Here is a 10,064-nt window from a genome sequence, read left to right on the forward strand (position 1 = left end):
ACCATATCCTATTGTCTATCCCTGCATCTTTAAGAAAGACAAGGATTGCCCTATAACAATCCCTCATCACCTCAGTCCTCCCTAATAACCCTACTAAACTCCATTCCCGTCCCAGCTCGTACATCCTGTCTCTTAAAGCGTTCCTTTCTACCTCATACTTGCCACATTTAAGAATCACATGCTCTACACTCTCTGTGACATCACATGACACATGACTCATCACATTTATCAGACACGGACTTTTACATTAAAATACAGAGTTGATTTTAAACTAGTATGACCTTTTTTGTTATATATATAGCCTATATATATATACGCATACATACATACGCATACATACGCATACACATACATACGCATGCACATACATACATATACACCGACACGGAGCCAACCAAAACACGAGCAGCAATCGACCCAAACCTCGAGACCCGAACACGGTCTGAGCTAAGCTACCGCTAACTAACCCCAAAAACTACAGAGCAAGCATGCAGGTAAACAAGCCAGTGTATATATCTATGTGTGTGTGTGCGTGTATGTATATGACTATGTGTGTGTGTGTGTGTGTGTGTGTGTGTGTGTGTGTGTGTGTGTGTATGCGTGGGTGTGTATGTACATGTCTGTGTGGCTATGTGTGTGTGTATTTGTGTGTGTGTGTATGTATGTTTGTGTGGCTGTGTATGTGTGTGTGTGGCTATGTGTGTGTGAAGAGGGCGGGAGGCAACCCACCGCCAGCGAGCCCCCCATGACACAGGAAGAAGCAGCCAGGGTTCCCGTGGCGGCGGACCGCGGCCCAGGCAATCCCCAGCCACCCGGTCCGGGCCGGACACGTGGCCAGGAGGCCCTCAACCTCCAGGCCAACGACCCCCATCCGGCGAGGGGCCAGCCTGCCCGGAGAGACAGAGCTGCCCCGGCCACCGATGTGGGCAGGTGCACCCGCCCCCACGAAAGTGGCCCTCCAGGACCAGAGGGGCACCCCGCCGCGGAGGCAGCGGGGGGGACCGGAGACGGGCCCGGAGAGAGGGAACCCCCCAACAGCGCGACACCCACGTGGGCCCGACAACGGAGGGCCCCAAACCCAGGCATCCCGTTCATTCATCCATTCATCTATCCGATATCTATAATAATAATAATATTATATACTAAACACAATAATGATAATAAAAAATTATGATAAAAATATGATAATAATATTAATAACCATCTTTGTATAGTATAATATTAATAAATTATTAAATTTTGTTGTCCTGCCAATGGAGGCCCAAATCCTCCATGGCAGGACCCTTTCATATCGCATTCTCACCGACAAAGACGCACATTCACGCACCATTTCCCCCTCCCCGTGGAGGGTCCAGCACCGCCAGAAGGCACCCAGGCTGCGCGGTGAGCCCCGCCAGGCCTGGGCATCGCGACCCACCTATCCCAGGCCGGCGAGGGAACGCGGGGGATGTGGGCCCCCCTCCCGACCCTGGGGTTGAGTGCATGTGATTAATGCCATAAAAACAGGAAGGGGGAAGAAAGGGTATCAAGTTGACAATGATCCCCCCCCTCCAGAACTAGGTGTCCTTGTTAAATGTATTTATTAAATGTTGAATGTGCAGTGTCTACAGTGTTGTTAAAACCGTGAGGCGGGGAGTTCCGGGCCACGCGGGACAATGCCCCCCACGCCCCGGACCCCCCGCCCCTTCGCCTACGTGCATATGAGTCGTGTAAGGGGGGGAAGGAGGGGGAGCAGAGGCCGAAGCCAGGAGGCAGGACCAGCAGAGCTGGCCCCGGAAGGACGCCCACGCTCCCCCACCGGCCATCCAGTTGACGGGGGCCGGCCCTCCGAGCCGGGCCAGGGCCCCACCGTACCTCCACGGGCGCCGGCGCCGCCGGAGCCCTCCGACGGAGGGGGAAACGGTCGAGCATCCGCCCATTCATGCTGACAACATAAGACATAGACACCTGAGAATGCCTTGTTACCATGGCAACAAAAACCTATGCATTTGTATTGGGGAGCATGTCAATATCTGTTAATGCTACCCGGGCCGCAACGTGCACCCATGCATGGCATATATCGTTGGATGCGTCTCCATCGTGCCTTGATGGGCATTACTTTTCTCAGTGTTACCGTGGAAACGCTAGACGCAAAAAATCAAAAAAAGAAAAAAAAAGGCGAAAATTCGGACACTTATTGCTCAGCCGAACTTTATCGTACAGACATCATTACATCGGGATCGGGAGGTCCGATCCGCACCCCCCCCCCCCCCCCCCCGGGGACCCTGAGGTCTGTGTCACATACTCGTTTCCGGACCAGAGGAGACCGAGCCTTCCAGGCCGTTGTTCCCAGGCTTTGGAATGATCTTCCGCTCTCTCTGCGTTCGATGGAGTCTGTTGACTCCTTCAAAAGGCAACTTAAGACCTATTTATTTGTGCAGGCTTTTGCCTAATTGTCCTGGGGTTGTTATGATTGTCAATGTGTTGTCTTGGCCTTTTAAACTTAAATTTGTATGTATCTTTTAACTGTGTTTAGTTTTTGTTGTAACTGTGAAGCACTCTGTGACCATGGTCTGTGAAGGGCACTGTACAAATAAAGCTTACTTACTTACTTACTTACTTACCTAATCTTAATCTTGAAATGATTACTTCCTCTCTCCTACACTTTCCTTTGAAAACCTTCCTGTTAATTGACTTCTGTATGCTATAAAAATGTCTCCCTTTTACACCATTGTCCCACATGAATCTCTCACTGCCTTTCTGTTTTTGCTTTTGCTTCATTCTTTCTCCTCCTCCTCTTCTTCTTCTTCTTCTTCTTCTTCTTCTTCTCTGTTTTATTGGCGGATCGCAACCAACTTTAAGGGGCATACCGCCACCTACTGTACAAGACTGTGTAACATAATTTCATTTAGCCTGTTTTTTAAATTGTATTTATCAGCCTAGTGTCTTTTAAGAGATTAATCAGTGCCTTTCTGGTGATTTCAACCCCCTCTCCCTCTGTTCCGAGTATCCCCCTCAAATTCCACTACCGTCCTGCCTCTCTGACTTTTTCCTGTAGCCGTTCTCTTTCTATTTCATACCTGTTACAATACATTAGAATATGTTCACTGTTTTCTTTTACTCCAAGGATGGAGTTTAAAATCTTACTGCTGGTCTACAAAGCACTGAATGGTCTTGGACCAAAATACATGCTTGATCTGTTAGTTCCCTATGAAGCTCCCAGACCCCTGAGGTTCATCTGGATCTGGTTTGTTGTGTGTCCCAAGAACCAGAACCAAGCAAGGTGAGGCAGAGTTCAGTTATTCTGCTCCTCACCGGTGGAACACACTTCCTGTAGACCTGAGGTCTGCTCCAACTGTCAGCTCCTTTAAATCAGGATAAAAACATTACTGTTTACTCAAGTGTACTCTTAAATTAAATACTTACCTGCTGTACTCTACTGCCCTTACTTTTTAACAACTTGTGCTTTTTATTATTTTACCTCTTTTCTTATCATTTTATTTGTTATTTACTGTTTAATTGTGTCTTAATGCTTTTAATGTTAATGTATAGCCCTTTGAATTACTTTGTGTTGAATTGTGCTATACAAATAAACTTGCCTTGCCTTGTCTATGAACCAGACTGCTAACACACAGTTGTGTAGGTATCTTTGCCCAGCCACCCACCAGGACCCAAGTTCTGGTGCTGCCCCTGAGGGTCCCTGAGGGCCAGCTGTGGGGTCGCCCAGCAGAGGACCATCAGCGAGGGCTAGGAGCATGTGTGTCGCTGTGCCTCCAACAGCTATGAGCATCATAACATTGCCGTTATCACAAGAAAAGAAAAAACAAACTATTGCAAACAAACAAACCAAGAATTTTGTCTTGCTGGTGTCGGGCGAGAACAGCTGGATCAAGGTAAGCAGAGGGAGGTGGTCTCACCATACCTGGGGTCGTATCTGTTCATCTTCTCCACCTTCTGAAGTTGGTGATGCTCTGACTGGAGCGGGAGACGACGAGTGATGAAGAACATTACTTGATTTTCTGATCTCCCACTTTGTCTCCTTTCCAAACAAGCGCGCGATTACGCGGAGGAGCAGAGAGTGTTGACTAACGCTGCATCTTCTTCTTCAAAGTCCCTCCATCTCCCACAGCCTCCACGCTGGAGCATTGACCGTTGCCATGGAAACGTATTGTTTTAAGGCTGGATTATGGTTCTGCGTTAAATCTTCGCAGAGCGTGCGCCGCAGGTTGCGCCGCAATGAGCACCCCACGGCGCACGCCAAGCCGTGCCTGACGCGTACCTCCCAAAAATTGTAACTGTGCATCAAGAGGTCGCAGACCCAACGCAGAGCGAGACCGGCTGTGATTGGTTCGCTTGGTAGCAACGCATTTCCGGTTCTGGTTTGTGAAGCAGTCGTGAACTTTCAGCGCTCTCTGGTTTTTTGCACAATAGTTGTCCTTATCTCTTTGATTCACTGTGACCCGAAAAGTCGGATAAACCATTCAGGAAAAGAAGGCACCACCCCTAGCGCTCGCGGGGGATATTGCATTGCGGCGAAATGGAGTGACAGAGAAGTCCGAAGGGTTCACGACGGCGTCACGGCAGCGGCGTGTGCTCTAAGTTGGTGTAGCGCAGAACCATAATCCAGGCTTTAGCCTGCAAGTCAAAGGCAAGATCAAAGTTGTGATCAAAGATAATTTCTTAATTCCCCCCAGAACAAACAACCACATTGGCAATCTTTTCTCCATTTTGCCAACAAGGTGGGTGGGTTCTGTTGATACCAAGCCCAGGATGTTGGAGGCTTTGAAAAGAGGACGAGAAGAGGACCCAGACAAATACAGCCACCTGTGTGTCGTGCTGGATGCCATGGCAACCAAAACATGTGCAGTATGTACAGTACAGTCCTCCCAGCAGGTGGTGGTGGTGGTGGAGGGGGGATCTACCGCACCACAAAGCCTCAGGTGTGAATGCGTCAAGGGGACTAAAGTAGTCTGTGACATGATGGACGGGCAGGCTTCTAACACCGCCAGCTAAAACAAAATCCTGCTCTAAACCCTCTCAAACATCCCGTGACAGCTGAGAAGGTGTTTGTTATGATGGAAGCTTGCCACATGTTAGAGCAAATCCACAAAACTCTGCTGCAGACAAACTTAGAGACAAGGATCAACTCTGAAGGTCTGCACACCAGAGACCAAACCTGCAAGTGGGAGACGTGGTCCTGCAGGACGGTCAAGAGAAAAGGAATGACCTTTTCCCAGCGAGGACGGCAGAGTCAGAAGGTTATAGGTCAAAAGATGATTGGGAGGGTGAGACTCTACTTACGCCCTGTAAGTGAAGTCATACTGGTTATATGGTAAAATACTGCCGTTTAGTATTCAAATTAGGTTTTGTTGAAGTCAAGTTACTTCCAGTTTAGTTCATGTGCAGGTGGAGGAGGACAGTGGAGGAAATGCTCGCCGTGTTGCCTGCTGTCTGCACTCGATACGGGACAATCTTTTCACAAGAAGAAGGATGGTTCCCGTCTCCTGAGCCTTTTTGTTCAGCCCGCCGTCGAGGGTGTGCAGTGCTACATAGCCCAGGGTTCGCGTCTGAGGCGACGTCGGCACCAGAATGGTTCCTGGTGCAGTTTCTTATCCGTTCTGGGCGTCAGCAGACGCTGCTGCGTAATTAAATAACTGACACATTTCCAAAGGCGTACTTCACATTTCCCGCACGGTCGCTTGGAATCTACTAGTGTTTCTGTCCGAGTGATTTCAGCGCAATGGCAGCTAAAGTCTCTCACTGTAATTAGCATAATATAATATTATACTACTTCTGTACATACCGTATTTTCGCGACCATAAGGCGCACATACATTTTTTATTTTTTTTTTAAATGTGCCGGGCGCCTTATGAAACGGTGCGCCGTGTCTATTACCTGAATTACGGTAATGTAAGGCCGGCCACCATGAGAACGGTAAAAAGAGAAGGGGGCGGGTGAAGCCCCCGTGAGTTGCGGACGTGAATGAGACCATCCACTGAGCTGTTTAATGCGGAAACAGAAGATGAAGACTTTTAAGGATTTGCTTGATGTGTAAAGTGAAATAAAATACAATCAAACTAAGTTTTGCTCCCGCTATATTTTTAAATAAGCACACTTGTTCTGCAGCGCGTGTGTTTTGCATGTCGGGAACCGAGGAAGCACCTGCCGTGGGTTTGCGGGTCCGATCGCCGCATCCCCGGGGCAGATCCGGCTGAAATGCCGGTGCTCTTTCCCCGGGAGTCCCTGCTACCAGTCCATGTGGGCTCCTCCGGTCCCGGCCGGTCGGAACCGGTCACTTTCCCCGGTTAAAGCCGCGGTGATGTGCGCTGCTCCTCCCGACTTCCTGGTTCCCAAAGCGGGGTCCGATCGACATGGTTCCCGGCCGCTTTGGGAGCAGAGATTTCTGGGGTATGTCTCAGGTCGGATCAGCTTCCCCCTCCGACATTTTCACCGAAATCTGTCGGTTACAAACCCGGTACCGGATCTCCGACATACGCGTGTGTGTGTTTTTCGCGGCGCGAAACACACATTCTCATTTATGTGGTGCTTGCCTGCCTCGCTGAAAGAAACGCCTATGGTGATTTTTAAAAGAAAAACTTTGCATAAGACGTTTCCAGCCGGAGTCATTATAAGGACGAATGAAAAGGGGTGGCTGGATGAAGGGATGATGATCAAGAAGCTGAGACAGGTCTGGAAATTCGGACTGGCGCAGCTGATTTAGCGGAGCGGAGCTCCTGTCGGATACAACCCGGTACCGACATGCGCGTGTGTGTGAGCGGGACCAGCGCGGGGGAGAGGACCGGGACCCAGGACCCGGTCCAGCGCCGGGGAGAGGACGGGGAGCGGAGGGGGGCGGGCGCAGCGGGACGCGGGACCAGCGCGGTCGGGATCCGCAGCACTACGGGGTATGAAAAGTTTATTTACTCTTGTGCTTGGCTGCCACGCTGATGGACAGAATCTGCCGGCTATGGTGATTTTTAAAAGAAAAGCGTTGCCTAAACAGACTTTCCCAGCCAGAGTGAAATGAAAAGAGCTGGATGGATGAGGAGATGATCGAGTGGCTGAGACAGGTTTATGTGCGGCGACCCGGTGTTTTTTTTTAATTCTTTAATGCGGAAACAGAATATGAACCTTTGAAGGGTTTAATTGATGTGAAAAGTGAAATAAAATATCAAACTAAGTTTTGCTTCCGCTCTATTTTTAGCGCGTGTGTGTTTTGCAGCGCGCGTGTGTGCAGCTCCGTGTCTGTAGACTGCGCCTTTTGGGTCGGTGCGCCGTATGTGTGTTTTAAAACCAAAAATGACACACAAAACTGAGGGTGCGCCTTTCCACACGGTGCGCCGTATGGTCGTGAATATACGGTAATTAGTTGAATTTAAAAGGGATTAATCACAATGACACAAGTAAATAAAATCACACCCCTGGAGTTTACTGATATTTGTGTCAGACGTGGGTAATTGCCCAGTCCGACATGGCGGCCTGCTTTACGTGGGCTGAGCCCGCCGCAGACGGCAGGATTGCGATGATGAACCCGTGCGGGCTCCATTGTAGTTTAGTGGGCGAAGTCATCTGCTGCCAGCATTGCATTGTGGATGACCTGAACAACACAGGCTCAACAGTTTACAAACCAACCCATGACGTCACAGAGTGTGTATCCAGTTCTTTTTATACACCACACTTCATCTTAAACTGAATGAGTTCAGTTCAACTGATCTTCCCACTCATAGCCATTGATGAACCAGAGACTTAAGGCAGATGGAAAATTACTGGAGTCTGCCTGTCCTAAATACAATTGTTGATTCTATAATCTGACCTTGGCAGAGCGGCTTGGCCGGCCGCTCCAGTCACAATCTCCCTGGTAGGAATGAAAACTAGATGCTCTGCTCCCACTAGCCCCTCCCCTTCCCAGGACATCTGTGGACCTGTACCGGGCCGTCTGATAACATCAAGGAAAATGGCTGAGGAGTAGCTCTGGGGCAAAGTTCACAGACTTACCGCTCACACACACACACTTGCTGATAACCACACCTCCCTCATTTCAATGCCTTCCCTGGCTCCCCTCTTATCAGCCCCCCTAACACGGTCCCCAGGTTCAAGCGCCACGAAGGCCGCGGCGATCACTTGGATGACATGACATTTCTTCTTAAATTGTTTTATGTTTGTACATTCTTTTAACTCCAAATTCAAATCATTCCACAGTTTAATTCCACAAACTGATACACAAAAACTTATTTTTGTTGTACGCACAAATAAAGATTTGAAGTTTAGGTTACCCCTTAAATTATAACTCCCTTCCCTCCCAATGAATAATTTCTGAATGTTATCCGGTAGCGAATTATTTTTTGCTTTAAACATTACTTGTGCAGATTGAAATGCCACTAAATCCATACGTTTTAGTACTTTAGACTATAAGAATAGTGAGTTAGTGTGATCTCGATATCCAGCCTTGTGAATGTATCGTATTGCTCTCTTTTGAAGTATGAGTAATGAGTGTAACCTGGTTTTATAGTTATTGCCCCAAATTTCTGCACAGTAAGTGAAATATGGAAGAACTAGTGAACAGTAAACAATATGAAGGGCCCCATAATCCAAAACCTGTTTTGCGCTGTTAAATACTGCAATGCTCTTTGAAACTTGGTTATGTACATACTTAATATGAGATTTCCAGCTAATTTGATCATCCATTATTACTCCAAGAAATCTGATTTTGTTTACTGTTTCAATATCGCCGCCATACAATTCAACTTTTATTTGCATATCACTTATCCAATTACCAAAATACATTATTTTTGTCTTATTCATGTTTAATGATAATTTTGTTATCAGTGAACCATATTTTTAACTTACTCAATTCTGTCGTGACATCAAGCATTAGTTTTTGTAAATCAGTACCAGAGCAGAACAGATTTGTGTCGTCAGGAAATAGAACAGGTTTTAATACTTTTGATACTTGGCATAAGTCATTGATGTAAAGAATAAACAATTTGGGTCCCAGCACTGACCCCTGGGGGACACCACAAGTAATGCTCCAACACTTGGAACAGTAATCACCCAGCCTTACAAATTGCTTCCTGTCACTCAGATAGCTCCTCACCCACCGTAAAACTGTACCCCTGATGCCATACTGTTCCAGTTTAGTAAGTAAAATATCATGGGTTATTGTATCAAATGCTTTTTTTAAATCCACAAATATTCCAAGTGCGTGCTGTTTCGGATCTATAGAACCTGTTATTTCTTCCACTGAATCTATTAATGCCAATGATGTAGATCTATTTGTCCTGAACCCATATTGACAGAGAGTAGTTTGTGTTTATTCATGAAATTTCACAGCCGATTATTGAAAAGCTTTTCAAGTATTTTGGAGAATTGTGGAAGCAGAGAGACAGGTCTGTAATTTGTGAAGTGGTGTCTGTTCCCAGATTTGTACAGAGGTATTACTGTACTTTTGCATTTTTCATTTTATTTGGGAATGTCGTGAATGATAAATTACAAATGTATGCAAGCAGTTTTGAAATACCCTCAATTACCCTTTTAATTACAGACATATCAATGTCGTCACAGTCCGTGGATTTTTTGCTTTTACATTTCGTAACAGTATGTATGACTTCTTCTTCTTCCACTGCTGTAATAAACATTGAACTTAGATTCCTTTCAATAAAATAATCCTTCTCTCCCTCAGGTGTTACAGTATTAGGTATTTTGCTTGCTAAATCAGGGCCAACATTCACAAAGAATTCATTTAATCTGTTAACAACATCATTCATATTATAATTTTCTTTGTTGTCCACATAAAAAAAGGTTTGGGCAACTGCCTTGTTTTACTCCATTCTTAATCACACAATTTAGTATTCTCCATATTTCTTTAATGTTGTTTTTGTTATCATCCAATACTCTACTATAGTATTCTCTCCTACTGGTCCTCATAATATTAGTTAACTTATTTTTTATATTTTTTATATTTAATTTTTGTCTCCTTAGTTCTTTGTCTTATGAATTCTCTGTAAAGTGTGTTCTTCTTTTTGCAAGCATTCTGTAGTCCCTTTGTGATCCATGGATGATCTTTATACATTGTTTTCATGTTGATT

Source organism: Cololabis saira, chromosome 5, assembly GCF_033807715.1.
Source record: "Cololabis saira isolate AMF1-May2022 chromosome 5, fColSai1.1, whole genome shotgun sequence".
Classification (NCBI taxonomy): domain Eukaryota; kingdom Metazoa; phylum Chordata; class Actinopteri; order Beloniformes; family Belonidae; genus Cololabis; species Cololabis saira.